Source organism: Leptonotus elevatus, chromosome 18 (genome assembly GCF_054856555.1).
Source record: "Leptonotus elevatus isolate MCC_2025b chromosome 18, RoL_Lele_1.0, whole genome shotgun sequence".
NCBI classification, from domain to species: Eukaryota; Metazoa; Chordata; class Actinopteri; order Syngnathiformes; family Syngnathidae; genus Leptonotus; species Leptonotus elevatus.
Genome location: NC_141256.1, coordinates 11,675,256 through 11,687,341, shown reverse-complemented (window position 1 = coordinate 11,687,341; position 12,086 = coordinate 11,675,256). Strand labels below are relative to the sequence as shown.

The following is a 12,086-nucleotide window of genomic DNA, read 5'->3' as shown; positions in this document are numbered from 1 at the left end:
TGGCCCTCAACGGGAAACCATAACTACAATGTGGCCCACAATAAAAATTATTGACACCCCTGCTGTAGCGTGCGCCACCTCCCCACTTTCATCGTTAAAGAACGAGCTGCGTGCAGATGAATCCAATGTCCTCATAAGTCAGATAAAAGGACATTGTGTTAATATCAAGAGGGAACGTATAATAGGCTGATGGGGGGCGCTCGCCGAGTCAGACGCCATCTTACCGGCTGGCGCGTACGGTACAGTACGTGCGAGGTTGCGTCATAGGGAGTAAGAGCTAGAAAGAGAATCATCTGACGGGCTTTGATATTCGCCCCTCTGTGGACCCGATGGTGATATAACGCCGCAGAACCGCTAAATTTTTCACAGCAGATGAAATACGGTTTGGTTGGCGCCGTACAGTAGCGCAGCGGTGCTCTTTGAACGCCAAGAGAGCACTGACACGGCTTTGCCCGGTTTGTTTTTTTTGTCAGCACGCTGTCCTCCGCTGCACCTCGCCCGTTACATAAAGCATAAAGCATTCTCTTTGTTCGCCCTCACGGCAGCGGGCGGGCGGGGGGGGGGGGGGGGGGGGGGGACCTGGCGCTGAGAGCGATGTCGACTCATTGATCGGCGCTTGGAACAGCTGGCAGCACAAGAGAGGAACATTCCCACTTTTTTTTTTGTGTCTCAGCTGAGTCACATTCTTGCGAGATGACTCGAAGGCACGCAAGGACTAAAGTGTTGATAGCGGCTTATGCTGACAAAAGTGTGTGTAATCATAAAAGGGTGATTTTCATAATGGAGTCTCGTCCAGAAGGGCTTCACCAGCTACCAGTTTCAAGGTCTTAAATGATCTCGGTGTAGTCAAGGTGATAGCAGAAAAGTGAACATGAACATTGCAATAATTCCAGCTGGTGTCCGACCGTATTAGAATATGATAAGTGCATTTAATTTACTGCCTCTGCACTTTATTTATGTTGTTTATCAGCGTCTAATATTCTCCTACAGCGCTGAGTGTTTTGTTTGCCCGGACGTCGTTTTATTTTATCTCCTCGTCTTTCCCGACTTTACTCCTTCCTTCAAGGTGACGCGGGCACTTTTTCTTCCTCGCTGACCGACATTCACAAACTCTGGAATTATTTGCTATAAAAACTCTCAGAGTTGTAGAATGACACGCTGATCTAGTGGGGCCCTTGTGTTTGTGCATCGCAACCCAAGGGATGCGCTCAGTCGACGCGGGCCATATGCCGCTTCCTGATGGTCGTTTGTTTATCGCGACATCTCTGGAGACGTTGCCTCCGACCACGTGGAGAAGTGCAGCTGGGGCGGCCCAGGGGAGGCTCGTCGACGTCTTGGTCCAGCTGTGGACCTCTGTCCTGGGATGCGAGGGTCCCCATGGTGCTGTCCGCTTGGATCCAGGCTCACACTTGACACGCAAGATCCCGGTCAACCATGAATGACCGCCGCCATGACCAGTACGTTATCGGACATTATCCTGTCCAGAATCACTGCAAGTAAGAACTTGTGCCTCACCGTTGTGAGGTTCTGGGTTTGAACTCGGTTCCGGCCTTCCTTTTATCGCATGAAATAAATACATAAATATAAGAGCAGAGTCTTTTTATTTATTGACTGATATTTAAATGTTTATTTTTGTATTTATTTCCAAAATTTTTTATATACATTTTTTTATTGTTTGATTTTATTGCATTTCTTTTGTTCTTTATTTTTATTTCCATTTATGTATATTTTTTTGTGTTAAATTTTTTAATTATTTTTGTATCTGTATTTATTTATTTAGGCATTATTGGTCCTCCAAATGTCTAGTATGCCTTATTTTCAGTTTTCTCTTACTGTATTTTCCTCCCACTTTCCAAAAGCATACATTTTAGATTCTAAACTGTCAATCGGCATGAATGTGAGCGTAAGCACTTGTGTATGTGCCCTGCAACTGGCTGGCGAGCAGCCCAGGGTGCACCCCTGCTGGCATAGGCCCCAGCTCACCCACCACCGTATTGAAGTTAAGCACCATTGAAAATTGATGTATAAAGGATCGCTGCAAGGGCTGGAGACTGTCCCAGTCAAAGGCAGACTACACTTAAGATTGGTTGCCAGTCAAACGCTGCGTGCCCCTTTCACACCGGCTATTTCAACCAGCTAATTTCTGGCTAGCCCTGTAAGGTACACCCGCACCCAATACCGTAAGTCGCAGGTGTTTTAATGTTACCGCACCGGGTTCCCGCTACTTTCTTTTCCATAATGAGGGCGCAAATTGTCTCGCTCTCGTTCTCTCTCTCCTACTGTATTTGGGCTCACTTGGTTTGTTTTGCGCTTCCTTTTATAGTGCGCCCCCTTGTGATCTGATGGAGAAGCCGCACCTCTGTATTAGCCGCAGGGTCGATCGAATGCAACTGAAAAAAGTAGCGGCTTATAGTCCAGAAATTACTGCAACTAAAACCAACAACAACAACAAAAATGTCTGTTGGTTTCATCTTTATCAATTAATATCAGCTTTTGGCATTCATTTTAAATGTATTGCTGGTTGTCCGTACAGAAGATGGAAGGCCAAACAGCCGTTTGAGAATTGTAGTTTACTTTATAACACAATACTTATATTATATATACTTCATATACCATACAAATAAAGGTAATATTAAATAAAAACTAAATTAAAACAAAGCATTTTCACACACACAAAAATTAAAACTGACAAACCTGCTCTAAAAAATAATTACCTATAAACTAAGTGAATTTAAAAAAACAATAGTCAATACGGAAAAACTAACTACTGTATAATGAAAAATCCCAAACTATTATAACCCTACGTGAAACACCTGAAACTCAATTTGTGCAAATGCTGCGAATCAATCCCTGCACTAAAGACAGCCACACGAACATACACTGCCAAGTATTTTGTGCAAAAGTGAGCCCCCAAATTTGCATGCGTACTACACTTGACAGCCACTTTCTCTTCACGCTAGCAACATCTTTCCGCCGTTGACGAGGCTTGACACCACACAGCTATAATTACAGCGGTGTCGACTGCAACACAAAGAGAAGGAAATTATGTCTCCGGCTTCCGCCTAAATTTCCTGTGCATGCATGACAAAAGCTGCTGAGGAAAGGGGGGGGGGGAATAGCGGGGAGGCAGAAATTAAAAATGCCGCTACGTGTCGGAGTTAACGTGTTAGCCTGTCAGAGCGGTTTAACCGGAGTGGTGACATTATCCGAGGCGACCTCCTTTGCCACTTGTGTGCTAAGTGTACCACTGTACACAAGTTGCACATTCAGCACCGCCTGCTTTGCACTGTACGTCGCAAATCTTGTGTGACATAAAATGCTGGGCCGACCTCGTCCCCGGTAGCGTTTGTAAACCTTGTACATGACACAATTGGACTTCAGCAAATTTAAAAAATGTAATGAAATCAAACTCCCCACGGCGGCGCATCTGGAAGGCATGTACAGTATGTATTTTTAACACAATTTGAACAGTCTTTTATGAGACGCATCTCAAAGTAGAAGATGATTTGGCATCCTGTTTTTCCTGGACCACCACCTAAAAAAGGTAACTAGTCCCTCAATCCATAATCCTAAACCCAAACCCCAATTGTATCCATCCATCCATCTCGTAATCTTAAACCTGCACTGTCTTATTTTGCCTGGACATCCCCACCTCCCAAAAAATGTCTAATATAGGAAAATAATCCTAAATCCCTTGAGGTTATTTATTTTATTTTATTTTTTGTAAACATAGCCACTTTTTTGGCACCTGAAAAAAGCATTTGATTTTGATTGGAATTTACTAGCTTTCTCATCATAACCTCAACTCTGACCCTAATTGTAACGCAGAGTCCTACTTTTTAACTTGATGCCCTAATCCTAAACCCCAACGTCCTTTTCCCCCCTGGAAATGACAACTTTTTTGCACCTATAAAAAGTATCTTATTTTAAAATAATATGGGATTTTATTCGTCTCTCATCATAGCACTAACTGTAAATATTAGCCCGAACCCCTTTAGTCTAACTCTTAACACCCTAATCCTAACTCCTACTGCTAATTGTACCGTAGCCACCGAATACTAACCCCTAATTGTCCTCTCTTTCCTGGACATCCCCACTTTTTTTGGTACCTACAAAAAAGACGTGGAACTCCCAAAATTTGCATAGCCCTAATTCTACATCCCAACTCTAACCCTTTAATCCTAATCCTTAACCATCCAATTTTTCTGGATGTGTATTCATTTAGGCATTGAGAAAAAAACAACTTTTTAAAAGCACACCCTAAACTCCTAATTCCTAACCGTCCTTATTTTACTGGGCATGCCCACTTTGTGGCATCTACAAAATTGTCAGATTTTAAAAATAATCCATGATTTTATTACAGATATCCTACTTGCCAGTCATAATAAACGGGATTACCGGTTGCAATGTCACTCAAAATGTGTATACATGATTAATGATTGGTGCAGCGGTTGTTTCTTCTATAGTGATCTTGATCGTCACAAGAATGTTGTGATTAAAATATGACACGTTGAAGGAGAATTGAGTCTTCTCATATTTTCGCGTTTGCAATTTTATGTCAGTGGCAATCTTTTTTCATAGTCTGAACGTTGTCAAAAACCTAAAGAGCATTCCTACTTTTATCATCTTGTCATCGTACTCTCTTATCTCCCGTCAGTGGCCTGTCATGCTACACAGTCACATTCTGTCTCCGCACGTTAACGAGCTCCCTAAAGTCGTTATGAGCCCGATCAAGGGCAAGATCCAATAAAGGACGCGCGTGTTTAACCCCTCGAGAGCGTGAAATGGCAACTAAGCAGGCCACAATGACAAGGTGAGGTCAAAAGTGCGCATCCCCAAGGCCGCGGGAGAATGATGGAAATTGTGTTGACGTGATCGCGCCTTAATCATAAACATCCAGTGAGCCCCTGATTATTACGAGGGATGCATCCCAGAACCAACCACAATGTAGGTGACAATCCACGCCTCAGAAAAACAGGTTCTACGCATGTGTGCTCAGTTTGTACTGATTGGTGCATGACTGACTGTGGCTCTCCTTTTCCACATGCAATATAGCATTACAATAAGTGCGAATCCCACCAAAAAAATTGACATGAAAAAAGTGGCATAGCAGGGGCCGTGAACAGTGAACCTTGATATCATGAGGAAGCACTCAATTGAATACCTGTGTAACACATGCAGTCATAAAGTAATTCTTGCCTACCTCACAATTAGCTGCGCTTTGTTTGTGCCCAATCAATTTTTTTCCTCAATTAGAAAAAAAAATTACAGCAGAGAAAAGAGCTCATTACTAAACGGGGACGACGCTATCGCAGCCAGCTAATTGGTGTCATTTAGTCTGCAGCATGGCGGCTAACTTTGAGCCGACGCAGGTCACCAGTAGATTAACTGTATGATGATGCCATCTGTTTTCTGCTGCTGGCATCTCTCTTCAGTTTTTGACAATAAAAAAGAGGGGGGGGGGGGGGATGGGATGCATAGTGGATTCAGTGAGGGAAAAGGCTAGCTAGCTGGAATACGGGGATGGATTCCAAAACTTTTAACAAACATCCAGAGTTCTGCCTTTGGCTAGTGTACCGCGAGGGATCCTGGGGATTAAAGTAAGTAATTGTAAACTGCATACCGTCTTTAAGATATATTTTTTTCAAATCAAGTGTATATGAGGCTTGGTAATGCAACCATTTACCATTATGATCAAATTGGATTACATACCTTGCTGTACCTCAGGCCGTCCTCCTCCTCTTCTTCCTCCTCCTGTGAGTTCAGGACCAGCCAATTTAGACACAAGCCGAGAGATCTCCCATCAGCCGTTTATTTCACCCCTGCACAAGGCGAGACTTTTCCTACGGCGTGGGCGGGCACGTACGTGCGCTCTCTCTCCGGGCCTTGCGGAGGGATTGAAGCGTGCAAATTAGAAACAAACAAGCAGTAACGATGAGCAGTTTTTTAAGCATGAAAAAAAAATGTTGGTTTTACACACTTTGCGGAGCAGAAAAAGAAGTGTTGCGCGAGGGAGGTTACTTACAGATTTGGCCGGTTTAAAAGCTGGCAGCTAATGAGCAGGCAGCTACAGGGAAGGCCAAGCGACGGGTCGGCGAGCGAGTCACATGGTGGAGGGGATGATTGCTAGGCTGGTTGCAGGTAGAGCGGCTGGTAGAGGATCTGATGGCGTGGAGGCAAGCTTAATGAGGTGCGCTCGCCAGGCCTCAATCACTGCAGTGCACCTTGCTAAGGCTCTCTTTGCTCTACTAGTGATCACTTTACTTGCACAAAGAAGCCAAACGACAGGAGGTGGTGTCGCACTTGAAGTAAATGTCTTTTTTTCTTTCTTTTTTTTTTTTGCCTTAAATGAGACAGCCATCCATCTACTATATTTTCGGTAGTGTGTTATTTTTAGGGTTGTGGGTATACACAGTTGGATCAAAACTAACAAAATTTGGGTCAAGAAGGACAGACCCAACTTTGTGACCCTCTAAACAACCCAATTTAGTGTTAGTTAATTCAGTCAGCCTCGAGTCTTTCACTGTACCTCTCGATGGACAGCAATTGGCCGAATTTAGGTGATCAGTTCTTCGGGATGAACTGTCAACTTCTCCATGTTGGAATCCGATATGTGGAGTGGCTCAGAAATTGCATTCAACCAGCGATTTGAGTTCACTTGTCGCCTAAGTCGGAGTGTTGTTCAGCCGCCACAAATAATCAAATATGGCCGTTGTTCATTTCCAAGTGGCCCTCGTCTACTGAATTTTGTGATAAAATCAGCTCCAAAGTGTGAGAAGTGTCCACCTTTGTTGAGAGCAAAACAAAAGCTAGCTAACTAGCTAGCTAAAATTGAAAAGCCTTTTTATTACCTCATTCACTCCCGGCAACCTCCTTCGCTCCTGGCAGAGCTTTTTGTCTTTTTTACTGGATTTTGACTGATTTTGCAATAAAAGCATAAAAACAATTAGCATTAGAATACAGTATAGCTAAGTTGCATCATTAATCACAAATCTGTTGAAAAGAGTTTGTTGCAATATGGCCCTGGTTAATCTCTTATACTCTGCTGCCACCTGATGGCCGTATTTTGTAATAACTACCATTGCCTTAAGCAACCTCTTCAGGTCAGCAGCTGCATCAAAGCCTTCTCCTCCTTCTGTATGCTCTAGCATATTGAAAAGAAAAAAAATTATTAGTTTTTTGGAGCAAATGAGTTCATGAAATAAAATACAAACGAATGCACAAAACAACTAGCTGCAAGTATGTTTTGTGTTGGGAAAATTAATTACAGGTAAACAGTAGTCTTTCATTTTCATCTTTGTCAATTCCTCCCTTTAACTTCTTGAACAAATAGCAAGCAGGCCGCGCCACGAGGACGAGAAATGACCTCAGATCGTTCACGTAGCGTCGACGGCAGGGCTCCCGCGGGAGCCGGCGTCACATTCCCGAATCCGAAGCCACCCGGTAGTGGATGCGATGTCAAAGAGCAAACGCGTAACATCAAGCGCGCCACTGAGACCTTCATGTTGAATCTTTAAGACGCCCGTGTTTCATGTCTGCGCCATCCTCGCCGCGGCGTCGCTCGCGAGTGCAGCTCTTTGAATGCCGACGCCACCCGAGATTAAGCAGCGGGGCGAATTGTCAAGTTGCCGTCAGTTTTTTAAAAATAGGAAGAAAGGGGAGCTTTTATGGCTTTTAAGTGCATGTGCGTGATGTGATGCGCAGCTATTCGCTTCCTTTGTGAAGATATGTTCATACACAACTTGTCAGCTGTCATCTCGGAAAAAGATGAACATTTACATCTCTGTTGTAGAACTTTACCAGAAGAGGCCGCTACATGGGGTCAGATAATAATATCTTGGTGAAGCAGCATGTGGCCAGTTTTTTTCTTTTTTCACTATCTGCTCCATCCCTCCATCCATGAGCTGGACATGCTAACCACTAGGACACTGTGCTGCCACTCCCTGATTCAAGTAAATGCAAACAATAAGATACATCTGCACTATTCAATTTCGGCCCTCTGTCCAAGATCGCCCCCTAGTGAGGAAATGCATGCTCAGGTTAGTGTATAAAAATTACACACAAAAGCATGACTTTGAAATAAGTCCTTTCCTTCTTGATTGTGAAATTAGGATCAGCCTGGAGATGTTATTCAGCTCTCTCCTTTCGACTTTCATTTTGAGTCCAGATTTATTTTTATTCTTCCCGTCTGCCGCTTTGGGCTGCCTGCGTTGGTCAAAGATTAAAATCTCAATCCTCAACATGTTTTCGTTGAATCGCTAAAGTATGTCGAGGGTCTCGTGTTCACTGACGGGGCTTTGCTGTAACTTTTGAACAGCAGAAGACAAAAAGGTACCAAATAATTTAGAGAAGCAAAACAATAAGCAGCTTTTGTACATATTTTCCAACCCGTAACCCAGAAACAAATTCAATCACAATCCAGACATCCATTTAAAACGGCTCATTCCCGTCCCAATGACCGCTCTACTAATTCCATTAAAAATATGATTTATTCATAAGAAAGCAAAATATATTTAAATACTGGCTCTCAAACCTTACATTTGTCATCCAAAGTGACACAAGTAGTGAACTTCCATCAGATTATCATATTGATTTATTTTGTCTGACTGAAACCCGCACGTGTCAGGATGAATAGGAATGAGTCAACCCCGTCAAATTAGGCTTTGTGCTTCTTCGAGGAAGCTGCCGGAGGGGTGGGAGGCGCCAGAGCTATTTTCCGCCCGGCGCAATTTATCAACCCTCCGACTTTGGAGGCGTAATAACTGCTTTGGGTTTCGCTGCCACATCTCTTTTTTTGCCGTGTCGAGGCTACCTCGCCACAATTTGGAACCCAGAACTTCAGGCCCAGTCAGACAGGCATGCTATTGCTAGCAAAATAGTCCACCGTGGCGCCTGATCCAGAATGACGGAAATCCAAATCCTGCAGCTTGTCCTCCAAAAGACCCTTCCTGCTAAAAGATGCTAACCAAAACGCACTGAAAGTGTCAAGTCGTGCCAAGCACAGCTAGCGGCTAGCGGCTAGCTGCATGAGCTTAACGCAGCAGTCTTCTATCTTCACTTGCTGCTCTTTCCTGTCCGACATCGCATAACTTCATGTTCAGTGAAGGAAAAGAAACAAAGAATTTCCAAGCGAGTCATTTTACTTCTAGGTGAGATTTTAAGCACATTGGACAAGGTCAGGCCGTTCAGGTTCACCGCGGCGGCTAGCCTCAGCGCTAAAATGACAAGTTGCTCCGTAACACTCGCAAGCAACAGGGGTTAATTACTGGGATTCCTCACCGCCGCCGTCGCCGCCCTGCACCAGTGACTAATTTGATAGCTTTATTAGGGCAGCTTTCTGTCTAATTAAACGCCTCTAATCTCGTTTGGCAAATATTGCTAGGTGCGAGTTCAAGGTGCTCCTGTGGGCCACCGGCGTTCGCCATGACGAGCTGACTTTACAAGCGTGGCGTTGACATCTGTCATGGCAAATACAATCAGACTGTCAGACGCAATGACATATTTATCAGAATGCAATGGTGGGCTGCGCATCTGGTAGGCCTGGTGGCCTTCCACTTTTTAATCCCAACTATATCACGTCGCAATTAACCTTACCGTGGCATGCCCCCTCCCCCGCCCACGAAATGCGACCAGCAGCCCCATCGGACATTTACCGGTCAAGATGAGCTTCAAGTGCATACACAGTAATGGCAAAGTTGTCAGATCTTCCTTGTGATTTCTCGGTCAGGTATTTTCGGGATGCCGATATTTCTTTTCGAAGCAAGCAGAAGGGGGCTTTATTTATTTTTTTATGAAGGGTATCTTCACTCCTTTACCATGCAATTTTGCCCAAAAAACAAAGGAAATACACATCGCTGCTTTCTGCTACAGAAGTCAGAAAAAGACAGTCGCCTCACTCACTTCGACCGATTGTCAGCAAAACCCAAGTTTTTGAACATTGTTCCTGTCAAGCAGGATAAGAATGAATTCATATTACCTCGTCGTTTCAATGGTATCACTCTTACACAAGCCGCAACTACAGAGTTTTAACCATTTTTATTGATCTTTTTTCTTGCTCTTGGATAACCAACCACGCAATGCATCAGCGGGAGCTTGATTGCATTGTTTGTCCGCAGCAAAACACACGTGCCGACGCAGACGTGCCACGTCTTGCGTCTTAAATGGTTTACTATGTCATGCTGGCGTGGTTTACGGTAAGGTCAATTATAGAAACCACCAACACTATACCCAATTGGCTGAAACCATCCAGAATCTGAATCAATATTTATCTAATAACAGAATAGAACATTAATGTTAAAATTCAATTGATAAAAGAAACAGTTTAATTTCTGATATAGTTTAAGTACTGTACATCGGCCAGCAGTATGGATTCTGAAGGCCCTGGGCAGATTGGATTAGAATGGTAACAGAAATGCTGAAACAAATTGGACACACACACACAAAAATAATCATTTAAAGACACGTACCGGAGGTAGTTCAGCCCAAAAAATAAATAATGACAAGCTGGAAGAATGGACTCTTGGGAATAAATCAATACAATTTCATGCCACAAATAATAGCATCAATGTTGATTTGTGCTTCTGATAATTGTTTAGGGTCCACCATTGTTAGAGCACTGCCAGAGATGCAGTTCAGCACTTGTCAAAGGCGCAGCAAATGGCCCAGCATGCAATTCCACAGGAGCCGCAATCAAATAATTGTGTAACACTCTTCAGCGAAAATTCTAGCTAATCATTGACATGATTGTTTGTCCCTCTGGCAACTCAGTTGGTGGGAATCCCTTTGTCGAGTGGGCGTAACAAACAAGCCGCCGTGCTTTGTTACAGCATCACACGCTAAAGTAAATGGAGCAGTTTTCCTGAAAATTGACAAATTAATATAATATAACATATGCACCAGAAGTCAATATAGACTTCCTTTGTTCTATCTTTTTTTCTTCTTTTTTTTGATGACATTCAGACAGACATCAGGCTGCTGGCATTCGACAGCTTGGGATTTGAATTTTTTTGTGTTGCCCATGGCTCGCCAGTTGACATTAAAGTAGCGTTGCAAAATTGCCGCCTGGCAAGAAGTTTTTCTGTCCCCGGCTGCAGTTCAGCGGCAGTTTGAGAAGCTTTATGGCCATAACACTGCTCCAACGAGAGCAGTGATAAAGCTTTACCCATACCGACTTCAGCTTGTTAACATCATAATCTTCTTCTTGATGCTTTGGAACAACTTGAAGTCAGTACGGGCAAAGCTTTATAACTCTCCAAAGTATCCACCGAAACAAGTTTTTGTTGACGCCTGCTCCAGTGCAACCCTCTGGCTAGATTGTCTCTGTCTTTGTGTTAACGCCTGCTCTAGGAGTTAAATCCTTTCATCATTGGCAGTAGTAGCAGGCCCAGGCTTGCTTGGTTGTGAAAAATCCAATTATTTATGCACACTCCAACCACGAATGGTATCATTCTTTTGGGAATGCAAGACAACTTTTTTTTTTTAAGTTAATTACAAAAAAAGGTTAATAAGTTTAACAAGTCTTGTCATCAGACTTCCCAAACTGGCGCTGAGCTACAGTTGAGGACAGAAGAACTTTAGCAACACTCCTCCAATGTCAGTTGGTGAGCCATGGGCAAGGACATGATATCTGTCAAAAGCCGTTGGAATGATACCTGAAACAAAATTGAAAAAGGAAGAATATAGAGACTTTTGGGGCACAATGTATAAATAAGTCATTAGAATTTCATTTACTGCTCCAAGGTACGTAATGTCTCTTATCTGGAAAATAACGCTATGCTATGACAAGGGCAGCGCGGTGAGCTAGTGGTTAGCTTCTCTGCCTGAGGTCCGGTTCTGAACATGCCCGTATGGAGTTTGCAGTTCTCTCATTTCTTTCATAGTCCACAACCACGTATGTTAGGTTCATCGAAGAGTAGACTAAATTCTCCCTACGTGTGTCTATTTTCTCTCTGCCCTGTGATTGGCTGGAGAGCTACCCATGTTTCTTTGGTCAATCTGGCTCACTTAATAAGGGCAAGCATCCTAGAAAATGGACGGATGGATTTTTATTGCAAACGTTATTTATGCTAGCAAGGGTCTCATTATCC

General features: G+C 43.4%; 1 long non-coding RNA gene across 3 annotated transcripts in view; it reads left to right on the top strand.

Annotated features, from left to right (window-relative positions):
* LOC147158616 (uncharacterized) overlaps positions 1-12,086 on the top strand; it is a 39,386-nt gene that overhangs the window by 16,409 nt on the left and 10,891 nt on the right. The gene's annotated exons all lie outside the window — the stretch shown is intronic.